Consider the following 13577-nt stretch of genomic DNA (forward strand, 5'->3'; position numbering starts at 1 on the left):
TTCTGGCTACTATACAAGCAAAAAAAGTGAAACAAAGTTCTTGTTCTAAGAATTTACAGTAAGAATAGAAAAGACTGAGTTGGAGTGGAAACTGCAGGGCAAAGAGGCTAACTGACATTTTAAGGTCATGCAACAGGTAAATGTCAGAACCTGGGAGAGAATTCAGGTCTTCCTTTCTCAAGCACCTTCTCATTTCCTACACTGGACCATGCTGTAGCAACTTGATATTCCTGTTGATTTTAATGCCTCATCTCTTGAGCAACTACCCTAATTCCAGCCATCAGTACTGAGTTGCTGTTGTTACTGGAGTGGCACTAATCTCATTGTGTAGACCAGGAGAGCTACTATTTTAGCAAGCGGAGATGTGATTTAATTCACCTATGCAAGCAGCTTTTAACACCTCTTATTCTTAAGGTTGCTCCACAGTTCCCATTATAAGATTCTGTTTTCAGTTGCTTGTAACTTTACTAGACTTTAACCCTTTTACCCTTGTTGGGTACCAAACTGACTCGTTTAGAAAGTTTCAGCAGAAATGGTTCAGCTTTATAAGATAATGAAATTGGGGAAGATATATATAATTTTGCTAGTGCATACAAAAAGAAATTCTTATGTTCTAAAGCAACCAACCATCTCATGTTTTCCAGGACAGTCCTGAATTTTTAGACTCTGTCCCAGTACCCCCAAGGTTCCCTAGAAATGGGATTCTTGTTCTGAATTTGAAAAACTGGCCTTGGATAGGCACCAAGGAAGCATCTTGCTCAGAGCTAGCATTTTATAAATTGCAATTGCACAGGCTCCTAAACTGTCAATTGCAGTGCTGCTATTATTTGGGGCAAAACAGACTAGATGACATCAATTTCATGGCTAATGATAACCATATATGTAGGACACTGCATCTGAGATTTTGTTCCCTGAAAGCTGGCCACTTTATTACCTCCTTTTTATTAAAATGTTAGAGCACTTGCATGCCTTGGAGCAAAGGACTGAAACTTGAACTGCAGGGGAAGGGCAGTAGTGTCCAGAGACATGTCTTTTGCCATGCCTGTAAAAATTCATCTTTATTTGTCCAAATTAGGATCTTCTATAACTGGCATATTACAGATGATCAGCTGAGATTTCTTAGTTTGGCACATAGCATCTCTGAAGATTCTGAGTTGAGTGTTAGCCTCCAGTTTCTCCTTTTGGCAGCCAGGGGCTATGCTGGCATCAGGCACAGGAATGGAGAGAAGGGAGACTGCTTTTCCTGTGTTCAAAAAACACCCCCTTCTGGAACCGAGACATTGAAGGAAATAAAAAAATAGCTTGACTAATGTAGAGAAATGAAACAGGGTGGGGGGGAGTATGAGTCAGAAAGGGGGTGGACAGGAGCAGATGGGAGGAGAGGGAACTATATGAATTCAGAGGTGGAGGGGGATGGATAGGAACAGGGGTTTGAAGGAAGGAGGTGTGGGGGGTAGATAAAAGCTGGGGGGAAAAGGGCAGTGTTTAGGAGTCTGAAAAGATAAAGACTGGCTGGAAGCAGATGGAAAGAACGGTCTGCAACTTTTAAAGCACACACCTAGAAATGAACCCAGCAGTCTTGAATCTCTGTATTTCTTTGCTGTCAGCAAATAGCTGCAAATCCACTGATAAAATGGCTATGTCATTCCTACACAGTTGCCTGCCCACAGAGAGGATAACAATCTACTACCTCTGCTAATTACCCAGTTATATCAAATGATAGAAATCCGAGTGATGCATCTAAAAGTTTGATTTCACATGATAAAATGGGGGGGGTTCTTCTGAAAATAGGAGATTTCATCTATTTTTCATTAGAAGATTACCTCCAGAAACTATGTGAAAAGGAAGTTACAGCTGCAAAATTAAGTGTTCAAACTGTAAAGTGTCACAACCCAAGGGTGTGATTTTGTGTGCGCGCGCTTCGGCACTGCTGAATTATTTCCCGCCACGAGGAGCTTTTTTTGCAAGGTGCATTTCTCAGTTGCAAAGAGAAAACCCCGGTTTAAAGGAGTTCCCGCCATTCGCATGCAAATTTGTGTCCCACTATTGGCTGTTTCTAAATTATTCCCACGTGGCGGCTAGTGATTGGCTTGCTAGCCGTATAAGAGGCTTGAGCGGTTTCCACCCAAGTTGGAGGACTCCACAACCATCTGGAGGAGGAGGAGGAGGAGGAGGAGGAGGAGGAGGAGGAGGAGGAGGAGGAGGAGGAGGAGGAGGAGGAGGAGGAGGAGGAGGAGGAGGACTTCATGTTTCGTGAAGAACTCCAAGTGCTGCGGAGCCTAACGGACCCAGTGTGTACCTTAAGAAGGCTATAAGGGTCTGATCAACCTCTGGCCTCTCCCCGTCGCCGAGCGCGATCCCTCGACGAAACCCTTCCCTATGTGCAAGTTCCATGGAGCCTAGCAAACTTCGTGTGAGTGTATCCAGAGCTCTTCTCTGAGTTGTTTTCTCTGGTTGACACGACGGGCTCGCGTTTTTAGAGCCTTCAGCTGGATTGGGCTAGAGTTCGTGAGTTTAGAACTCTTGTCTGCTTTTCTTCTTTCCTGTCTGTAACTGCAACTCAAGCAAGCTTTCCTGCCTGCACCGTGACCATCTACGGTGTAAGTAAAATAATCTTTAATCAACCGCTATGCGTCCGTGCCTAATTCTAGTCCGCCGGCCTGCATTCCCCGACTGGCGTGCCAGGGCTGCTGGCCACAGCCCGCCGCGTACCCCCGAGGGCCTCGGACCGCTCAAGGCCCGCACATAAGGAAATGCCAACATTAAAGTTGCTTGTGCAATCTTAATTCATCCCCCTTGTGCTGATTCATTTATAATATAATCTTTAATTAGATAATCACATTTTCCTTAGTTCTGGCATTTCCTAAATTTTGACTTGGCCATCATAATATTTTAAGGTAATACTTTTTTGGATGTAATACAGCTTAAAGAAGTAAAAAAAGAGCAGCAGTCTATTTTTAAATTTTTCTGTAGGTTACCTTTAATACAAACAGCTTTCAGTAACATAGGATACTATGCATAGCAGCTTTTACCATGGAGTATTACAGGAGATTTTACTGTACTTAAATCACTCCAATTTCTCTCTAGATCACAGAAAGATAAAAGATTGTGATAAAAAGAGAGCTGTTTGTCAGGCTGGAAAGATTTGAGGGAGGTTTTTAGAAGATGGAGAGGGTTTAAATGCATCATGTGAAAACAAAATCCTTCATCACCAGGATGAGAGAGACTTGATATCAGCTTTAAAATTAATCCAACATGAATCATTCTCTCACTAATTGACCAAAGCTTTCTAATGCTGAAAAATCCTTTCTAAAGGAGAAGAGAATTTGGGAGAATACATTTTAAGCACAAGGTAAAGCATAGAACAATAGAAGTCAGTTTAGTGACGAATAATTAGAGACATAGAAGTCTTTACATGTGTTTCTAATGTCACCTCAGATCATTATTATGTTTATCGCTCACTGTTCCTATTTGTGACCTTTCAATATTTTTCTGAGTTTAAAAAGTGAAAATTAATTCAATCAACTTAGTTTTTAAGCACTTCCTAACACTACAATGGGATATTTATTTTAAATAAGTTTCTGTTGTAATATTTTTAAAAGGAAATATTTCAGTTGATAGTCTTGTTTTTACTAAGTATAAAATTTTAAACATAACATGGTACTGAAGTTGTCCCCATTCATGAGGCACCCAAGAATATTTGCCTGTAGGTTGTCTTAGCAGAGGACAGGCTGCTTGTTAAAGCTCTGAAAGAACTGCTAGAAAATCTGCTTGTTAGGCAATTTGTGGTTAGTGAACTAACTAACAGTAACGCTTTCTGAAGTGCAGATTTAACAGTATTCCTTCCATTCTGTCAGTATAGCATATATAGGTGCATGTTATATAAGCAGCTCTGGCTCCAGTGTATTAGATTTGTCCTAGTCCTCATCACATCCTCCTTTCAGGTTTCCATAAGAACTAGCAGGACTAGGGCCCCTGGCAGGACCTGTTAATCACATCTTAAATAGTAACATGGCCACCTGTTCAGACAATTAATGGTGCCACAAAACACAAAACCAGTCACAAAATTATTCCACAAAATATGTGTAACAATTTTCTGGCTGGTTTCCAAAACATCTTAAACTAAAGCTGATTATGGCTGCATGGCAGAGCTTTGTTGACATTTCTACCAGCCCTGGGACCACATCAAAGTCTTCAGCTGGCTCTGGTATGGTCCAGGGTGAGGAACCACAGTCAGCTGATTGTGGAAACATGGATCAGATCCCAATTGCACACTGCAATTGTCAGTTCCAGCCCTGGGACCACATGGGTTCACCAGACACCCAGATTTCAACTGGTGCAGGGGGAGCCCAGGATCATGATTGAGATCATGATCCTGGCCCTCCCTGCATTGGCAAGTAGTAGCAACACAACTGGGATCTAATCCTCAATCCCACCATTGCACGTCCTGTCATGCATGTGTGGCATGACAGGAGATGCAATTGTTGGGATCTGGGAAGAGATCCCACCATGCCATTAAATGAACGGGTGCTAGAGGCCTAGGCGAACACTCTGCAAGGACAGAGCAGTGTAACTGTAATTTGTTTGTGGAACCTAACTAACCACAGAGTCAACAGTAAGAGAGGGGAATGGCATTAAAGTGGCCATATCATGCTATAGAACCATGAAAAATGTATGTGGAAGCTGATGCAGCTACTATCTGTAGTGTACTAAGGCATTGCTGACCTTTCACTTTTGTAACTCCTAAATGCAAACAGTAAAACAATTCCTTTTGTTGCAGGTTGTAGCAGGGTTGTTTAATTCTGTCTCTTAAGAAGATTGACAAGTGTAACAACTATATGAAAATGGAATGTTTCTAACCTCAGGTCCTCTTGCAGTATTTGTTGCCTTTTGACCCACATTCAGCAACTTCTCTAACTTCTTTGGTTAGCTTAACTTTTAAAAATATTTTTTAAATTACTTTTTAAACAATATATTTTCTTTGTATAAGAACAAGTCTTAAAGGCATTATCCAAACTATGAAAAAATATATGATAAACTGTTGTGTGATAAAGGATGCAGAAAGAAGTGACAGCCTTCACCTGATCTGGCCCCAGAAAGCAGTCTACAGTTGTGACCAAACAGAATTGCGTGGCTGCAGACCGCTTTAAAAGGGTCTGATCCCACAAAAATCTGAACCCTCATTGCATGAGCGTTCGGATGAACATGTTCCAAAATGAAGCACTTTCTGTAACTTGTGTCTGCAGAGCTCCCAGACTGTCACTGTTTTCAGAATGGGAGGGAAGAAAGGGAACAGAGGGAGTTTGGTCTGAGGGGGTTTTCAGATGGTGCTGGAGGGTCAGGTGGGTGGATTGGAGCCCTTCCCCCCCGCCCCCCTGCCAGAGGAGGGTCTGGGACAAGGAGTTGGGGATTCCAGCTGCTTGCAGTCTGGTTGCTATAGCAATGCCACTCCCACTTCCCAGTCTGGATGCTGTTTCAGAATGGGAGGGGGGAAAGGGAACAGAGGGAGGTCATTCTTGGGGTTCCCCAGCCAATGCTGGAGGGTGGGATGGGTGGGCTGGAGCCCCTCCACAATAGTGAACTTCTGTTGGGTCTGGGGGATCACTGCAACTCATAGCGCTTCCTGCAAAGCACTGTGAATTGCAATGGAGAACTGCTCTTCTGTCTGTGCCCAAATACACCAATGTTAAGTAGCTTGTGACAGCAGTTTCCTTGAAGGTTTCACTAATGTTTTGTCCTTCAAACCCCAAATTTGGGCAGGAGACAAGGGAGAGGCATAGGCAGTGGGAGAAAATATTATGGGGTGGGCGGGGGCCTGAATACAACTTAAAAGATATTTCTACTGTGCTGTTACAGAGACACTGCCCAGCAGGTAAGTGTGGGGGGAGAGGGGCACTGGGGAGCAAAGGGAAAGGGGGGGAGCAGATAGAGGCCTCTACAGTGAGGGAGGTAGTGGGGCAGAGTCAGGGGCAGGGACTGGGGTAAATGAGACCCTGGGGTGGGTCATGGGATAGTTGGAGCCCCAGGCGACTCATCCAGGGGTGCAGGCAGGCTCCCATCACTGTGCACACCCCAGGGGAGGCACTGGGGGCATGTGCCCCCTGGATTTGTGTACGGGGTAGAAGCAGGTTGCTACTGTGCACTGAGGCTCTGTGCCCCACTGCAGTTGCCCTGGGAGCCACACGCTGGCTGCACCACATCCCCTACCTGCCCAGTGGTAGGAGGCACATGGTGTTCCATGGCTCCCATGGAAATGGAATAAAATATCTGGGGAATACACTGTGTGTATGCAAGCAACAGAGAATATTGCATAAGACTAGCCAGGTAACTGTAAACTCTACATTGAGCAGTGGTATTTAAATATATACATCATTGATTTCAAGTTCTTATCATGCCAGAGAAAAAAAACTTCACAGGTCAAGTAAACAGTCAGTGTTAAGGGGCAATTAAAGAGTATACTTGTGGCTCCTGCCAGGACCAGCAAGACAGTGAGCACATCTACATATTCATTAATGGGCTGTAATTATGATGCATTAAGTTTAGTACCTGTAATGACAGGTCTTAACTTAATGTGCTGTAATCAGCACTACTGCACATTAGTGCAGTTGAACCCTTTTTTGTGATGTTAATGTGCGTTAGACTATATCTACTGTGCATTAGCACAGGTTTTGCCCACTGCACTAATGTGCAGAATTAGTCTTCTGCGCATTAAGCATCTGGTGTAGACACACCAGTGAGAACTAAAACAGAGGCCAGGTTGAACAGATTTAAGAGCTGGTACTGTAAAGTCTGACTCTCTCACATTCATGCTTACTTACACAAGTAAGGTTGTACAGCATCCAGCCCTTAGTGAGGTATATTTTGTGTTGATGAGCAACGCTGCACTTCCTATTAATTCCTTCATTCCCATAAATACTCTTCCTGCACTTTATCTTCATTGTGTATTCAGTGTTAAAGGTTGACTCTGTTCTGAGCAGGCTGATCCTTGTGAAGGGAAAAGCATGGGGCAAGAGAAAAGCCCCAAGACTCACTTAAAGAACACTTACCTCAGGAAGGGCAGGATGCTCAGCTAGTGTTTGCTCCCTGCAAACAGGTGAATGGAAGGCACAGGAGGGTATTTCCAGTGCAGAAAAGAGGCAGCTGAAGGAAGACCACACCTGGCAGATGGAGACAATACCGGGAGTCTCCCTTGCCAGCAGCTGCCTGCGGCCAGCGGCAGGAGGAGACAGATTCTCTAACTAGAGTGGTCAGAGGGCCACTAATCAACTTCAGGCCCTGATACACGTGCAAGTGATTTATCTAAATGTGGATTCAACTACATCCAATTTAGATGCACCCATTGCCTACAGGGGTGGTATACATTCATTCGGTTATATGTGTTATGTACCTTGTAGCGCCACTGGATGGTGTTTACATGCCATGATGTTTTTTATAGAGTAGATTCATGTGAGTCGAATTTTCATGCTTCCAGTGGCGCTGTTCTAGGCAGAAAATATATCTGTTTAATTTTAATTTAGCTTTAATTACTTATCTTTAGTTTAAATACTCTGAAAGCTTAAATATTTAACCTTAAAAAAATAAATGAATATTAAAAGATTAAATACTTAATATTTAAATAGTTAGCTTTAATAATTTAGCTTTAATTTAGCTGTAATTAATAGTATGTATGTATGTACGTATGTAAAATAAATTAAAGCTTTCCTCTCTGCAAAGAATAAAATGTCTTTGCTTGCTATTCTGAGCCTGGTTTCTTCTTGGGGGATGGGGTGGGGAGGAGATGGCCATCCCACCATTGTTTATGGTAAAGGGGCTACTTGACTTCACAGTGGTAGCAATTACCAAGTTAATTGCTCACTAATTGCTCCTACGTGCTAGCCTCATTTCTATCCATTTGCTTGTGAAACGTTATTGTTGTGGACTGAAGAGAGGATCTCAGAAAGGTCAGCCCTCTGGGGTGCAGGTTGTAGCCATGTTGGGCTGACATAGGCAGACAAGGTTCTTTGGGTAAATCTGATATCTTTTGTTGGACCAACTCAAATCATTGAATACATTCTTCTTTGCAAGGTTTTGGGTACAAATGTATTTAGGGTATTTGTACCTGAAAGCTTGCAAAGAAGAATTTTTCCAACTATTTGAGATGGTCTAATGAAAGAAGTTAGCCTTCAGGGATTGGTTTGGCAAACCCTGTGCTAAAGGACTGGCACAGCTCTGTTAACATGTCAGTCACAGTGTGGCCCACACTTCACAGTGTGGCGTATCTTCACCTGCCTTCCAGCGCAAGTTCCCCTAGCATGGATGAGTGGATAAAACTTAATGTAAAAACTAGCCCCAGTTATATGTCCGTGGGAGACAGCAATGTAGCAATGTTGTAGAAAAGCTCTGCAGACTTACTATCCAACTAACCCTAACATCTCTCTCAACAGCCTATCTGACCACTGTTTTCTCACAGGGTCCAAAGTCAAGGAAAATATGCAGGCAGTGGAAAAGAGCTGGGGAAAGGGATGTGCCTGAAAAGAACAGCATTTCTATTTCACAGCCTCATTCCCAGCAGCTAGCAGTGCAAGTGAAGTAGTGTACACAAACATGAGAAGCACAGCAAGTGGTACACACCATGGGGAAGCCAAAGAGCAATGTGAAAGCAGAAACATATACAGCAATAAGTGATATGTTTCCACTGGAATCTGGAGGACAGCTTCCAACTTCTGAGCTGCAGCAGTGGTACACCAAGCCCCTTTTAGTGTCATGCACAAAGCTAGTGCATGTCAGGGAATCCCCAAGGAATGGGAGACATGGAGCATTTAAAATACAAGGAATCTCGGTGCTGAAGAGTCATTATCTTTATAGCTTTGGGTGCAGGGGAAGAAGCAGTTGGATCATTCACTCCTGATTTAAACCATATTCTTCCTTTACTTTCCCTAACAAAAAGAAGACCACTGATTTTTATTTATCTCCATTTCTCTAAGAATCCTTTTTTCTTGAATGGTTACTATAGAAACTACAAGCAAACACATACACACATGAAAAATATATATTTTAAATAGATAGATCATCTAGGTAGCTAGTGTCTTTCATTCCCTTAGCCTAGCTGTAATCCTGCATATGTTTACAGAAAAGGGTAAATTGCCTGACCCCTTCAGGAAAAACAACCCAAGCCTGTATTCCTTCACAACTTGAACAAAGAAGAAGCCAAATTCAACACCCTGCCTGACATCTGACACCTTCAGGTAATGCTTCAGCTATTATCTGCTCCTAATTTACATTCTCACAGAGCAGCTTTTTACAAACTGACCTTTCCACTCAGGAGAGACCCCATTATCTCTGGTTTCTCCTCTGCAAGATGAAGTTTCCTTTCTACCTGGAAGAACTCTTAACACCTTTGATTTCTCCTTTGCCTGATGAAGGGTGTCTGAGCCCAAAAGCTTGCAAAGATTTTTTTTTTTTTTGCAACTATTTAATTGGCCTAATAAAAGATATCACCTCTGCCCCAAGAGTTTTACCCCCACAGCAGTAACAACACAGTGTTGGTAGCAACAGAACCATCTTTATTTGGAGGATATGAGTTTCCAGAACTTGGCATGATTCCTGGTAGAGTACTAGCAGTTTCAATACACATCACACTCCAGCTTAAGCTTGGCCTTTAAGCATACTGGAGCTCCCTCTGTCTGCTGGTGTGGTGCGCACTCCTACGACAGCTGTCCTACTGCGCCGGCCAATCCGCAGCCAGCATGAACTGATGAATCAGGGTGGATGCGGTACCTGTGGTCCTGCTGTCTGCACCTCTGCTGGCCCTGCAGGTAAGTACCAGCCCTCGTGTCCCGGTCGTGCCTATGCCCAGCCTCCAATCACTGATAGGGTTGTCTCTCGGGGCCTCGCCACCTCCTTGCTGTGACATCATCCCGTTATTGTGTACGTCAAGCAGCTACTTTCAGTGTTGGCAAATACCAGCTCCATCTCACACCCGTGTCTGATTCCTGCACTGAGCGTGCCCAGTCTCAGGTTCATCTCACACCCATGTCTGCACCCTGCACTGGGTGTGCCTGGTCTCAGCACCCTCTCACACCCATATCTGAGTCATTATTACACCACAGGGAATTATCCACAGAAAAATTCAAAGTTATGCAAAATTAATTACTTTTTAAAAAATTAAACTAAATATAACACAATTTGAACCTTCTTTAGAAATATATGCAGGTACTTGTGTGTCGGAGGGTGTCGGGCGTGGGGATTTGTGGGCTGTGTGTGAGGGGGTTTGTGAAGGTGTGGGGATGTGTGTGTGGGTGGGATTTTAGGGGGATCGTTGGTATGGCAGTGTGTGGGGTTTGTAGGGGAGTGTGGACTCCCCCTCCATATTCTTTCTCCCCTGTGCACAGCCCCCCACGCACACACCCCCAGTATACCCACTCAGAACAAGGAAGAGTGGAAATAAGAAATTAGAGGCTCTGGAGCTATACCTAGTGGACAAACTACATAACTCTCAACAACGACAGACTCTAAATCACATTTGCATGACAGATGTTACAAAACCAGTCACAGAACCTGGTTCAACTACATGTGGTTCAGCTAAACTGCATCCATCGAGCTTTAGTTATCACATGATGATTGGGTCCCTAAATGAGATTTAACCCCATGCACATATATCATGTTACGGTTTTTAACATATTATTGGGTTTTAAAGTGTAACATCTATCTTCGCCTTTCCTTGTGACCTGTTGGAATAGGAATACCTTGGAGATGGCCAGCTAAACATTAAAGCTATGGAACCACTAGTAAGCATTCCTAGAGTTAAGGGGTCCAGCCCTGGTGTTTTCTGTGTTTCTTTTTTTGTTTTTGTTGTCTCTTCCCTGGTGTGGGTAGAGTAAGTGGAGGGAGAATTCTCCTCCTGGAAGTATGCTCTGAAGCTTCTCACCCCGAGAACCCAACCCAGGAAGAAGAACCCAGTGAGAAGATTTTTTGTGTGGAAAGTGGAGTTGTCCTTACAGGGGCAGACCCAAATTAATGGACCCAGGAGCCCAGAAACGGACATTGGCCTCATTAGTCCTGTTTGTTCACTTAGCTATTAGATTAGGTCCTCTAAGAAACTGAGCTTGGATGCTTATCTTGTACGCTTGGATGCTTATCTTGCTGGGGTGATCTGACCCCAGCTGACTTCCTGCCCCTTGGGCAGAGGGCTGGACCCGATGATCTTGCAAGGTCCTTTCCAGCCCTAATGTCTATGAAATCTATGAGCCAGACTACTTAACCCAGGAATGGGGGATGCTTTAATGGCCTGGTGGACTTGAAATGGACTGATCTGAGTGTTGGCAAATACCTGGCCTAAAAAAGGGGTGAGGACTTTGAGAGAACTGGCCTTAGCTGGCCCAAGAGAAGGAGTTAAACTTTGGGGTATCTATTGGCCCCACTAGTGCTGAACTGTCAGTGACCATGGAGTAACATATGATTCAGGCCCTGATGTCAAGAATTTCAAAATTGGTAAGGATAGGTGTGAGAGGGGAGGCAGGAGCCCCCACACCAGCGTGGCCCAGACCCTGATCAGCATGCCCCGACACTTACTGCAGAAACAGAGACAGGTGGCAGCTGGGAAGAGACCCGAACGTGGATGCCAGCAGTTTCACAGCTGCCTGAGCCTGCGTATTGGGGAGAGCTGGGGGCATGGTTCCCAAGTAGTGTGGACTGCTCAAAAGGCAGCTGGGGAACCAGCTGGTGGTGAGCCAGGGAGGGAGAAGAGAAACACCAGCTGGGAGATGCTGGCTCCAGAGCTGGGAGGCTTCAGCTGTAGCCCCAGCTACCCGGGGAAGGAGCCAGTCATCCACCAGGGGACCCCAACTGGTGTGGCCGGAGGCAGGCTCAGGGATCAGCAAGGGCAAAGGAGCCCCACTGAGGGGCAGCAACCAGGAGGGACGCTGCTGGGGAGTGGCATGGCTCTGACTGGGAGCCCAGGTACCGTGGTTGAGGGCAGACCCTCAAGCCCGCAGCTATCCTCAGACAGCCTCGGAGGGGGCAAAGCATGGAGACTGCAAACCCCCTGAAGGAGGAGAGGGGTGACACTGGCAGGGAGGACCAGGAAGATGGGACCTCAGGTTAGCCGGGCTCCAGGGCAGGGACTCCAGAAGAACCGGTAGGAAAGGGGCATAGGGTTGCCCCCGCCTGTGAGAAGGGAGGGGATGAATAAGTGCCCTGAAGGGAGAGAAAAGGGACCCCGAGAGAGAGAGAGAAAGAGGGAGACGATCTCGGGAGCTCCACTGGCAGACACTGGCATTTTCAGTTAAGTTACAGTGGACCCTGGCTGGGGCAAGTTTATTTTTCTAGAAGAGGGGAAACCAGCCCAAAGACAAGGGGTGGACCCCTGAAGGGTAATGGTCAGGAAGACCCAGCCCTTTCAAGGACGGCAGCGTGGGGAAGACCTTCGAGGAGCAGCATCTACCCAGGCCGAGGATATGGTAAGGGTGGGTAAAGGGGAGGTTTGGAGCCCCACGAAGACACCCACAGGGTCGAGACCCCTCTGGGCCCCCAACAGGGAACTGCCTCCCCAACAATAACATCGAAGACATGGCAGGAGAAAAAAGGGGCAGCGCCCAGACCATCTAGGTGGCACTGGAATAGGGTTTCACCCTGACATCGCTGGGGGGCAAGGTGCTGACAAAGAGGTCCCCAAAACCTTACAACACCTACCAGTGACAGTAGGGTATATGGGGAGGCAGAGCCCCACAAAGAAAACCCTCCAAAGGAATCATCAGGATCTTTGCCAACCCAGCATCCAGATCCCAATAGTTAATAGTGCATCCAGACATGGCAGACAAGAACAGGATATCAGAAGTTGGTGGTGGTGATACAGTCTGTTGCCTCAATGACTTAAGTAAGATGCCAGGCAGATGGGGGCGATAGCCATACAGCACCTATCCCTGACAATCCTGTATTTAATTGTGTTTGTTTTGTTTTTATTGAAATATAATTTTTTATTGAAGCCAAGATAAATTTTTTTCCTCAGAATTAATAAGTGTAAAATAACAGGGCCAAATAAAACCTTGTTGAAAGAGCTTGCAGCTCTACCAAGATTAGGTGGCCTCGCTCTGCTTGCCACAAAGCTGTTTATTTAATCATTCATAACTAAACTCCACAATCTAGACAAGGTACTTCATTGCAGTAGTGTTAACAAAATGGTATGAACTGTCTGAACCATTTTTGTTAGCTCTACAAAAAATGAATACAGCTTTTGTGTTACAACTCTGAATGTGCCAAGTGCAGTTTCACAAATCATTGTGGTGCCATCTAGTGGTTATTGAATATATGTCTATAAAGCGATTTTTTGTTTGTTTGTTTCATTATAGCAAGAATTCCTGGTAGCATGTGACAATAAAGGGAGTAAGGAAACCAGTAGTCATTTTAGCCAAGAAGTATAGTGAACTCACCTGAAAGTGTTTCTTATAAATGAAAACATCTTTACATTTTGAAAAGTGATACGTGGAGTACTGCAAGGATCAGTTCTGAGTTTAATTCTGTTGTATTTAAATGTAAGCCAAATTCAGGTAAAATCATCGGTGGGTATGATGATATTTGGGTATTAGCTAGTAGAGAACTGT

The 13577-nt window shown here is 44.7% G+C and overlaps 1 protein-coding gene across 1 annotated transcript in view; it reads right to left on the reverse strand.

Annotated features, from left to right (window-relative positions):
• KLHL2 (kelch like family member 2) overlaps positions 1–7128 on the reverse strand; it is a 115860-nt gene extending 108732 nt beyond the window's left edge. Inside the window, exon 1 of the mRNA XM_059721905.1 lies at positions 7047–7128. The gene's annotated coding sequence lies outside the window, so the exon portion shown is untranslated. The remainder of the gene's footprint in view (positions 1–7046) is intronic.
• Between the last annotated feature and the right edge of the window lie 6449 nt (positions 7129–13577).

The sequence above is a fragment of the Alligator mississippiensis genome, chromosome 2, assembly GCF_030867095.1.
Source record: "Alligator mississippiensis isolate rAllMis1 chromosome 2, rAllMis1, whole genome shotgun sequence".
Taxonomy (NCBI): Eukaryota; Metazoa; Chordata; order Crocodylia; family Alligatoridae; genus Alligator; species Alligator mississippiensis.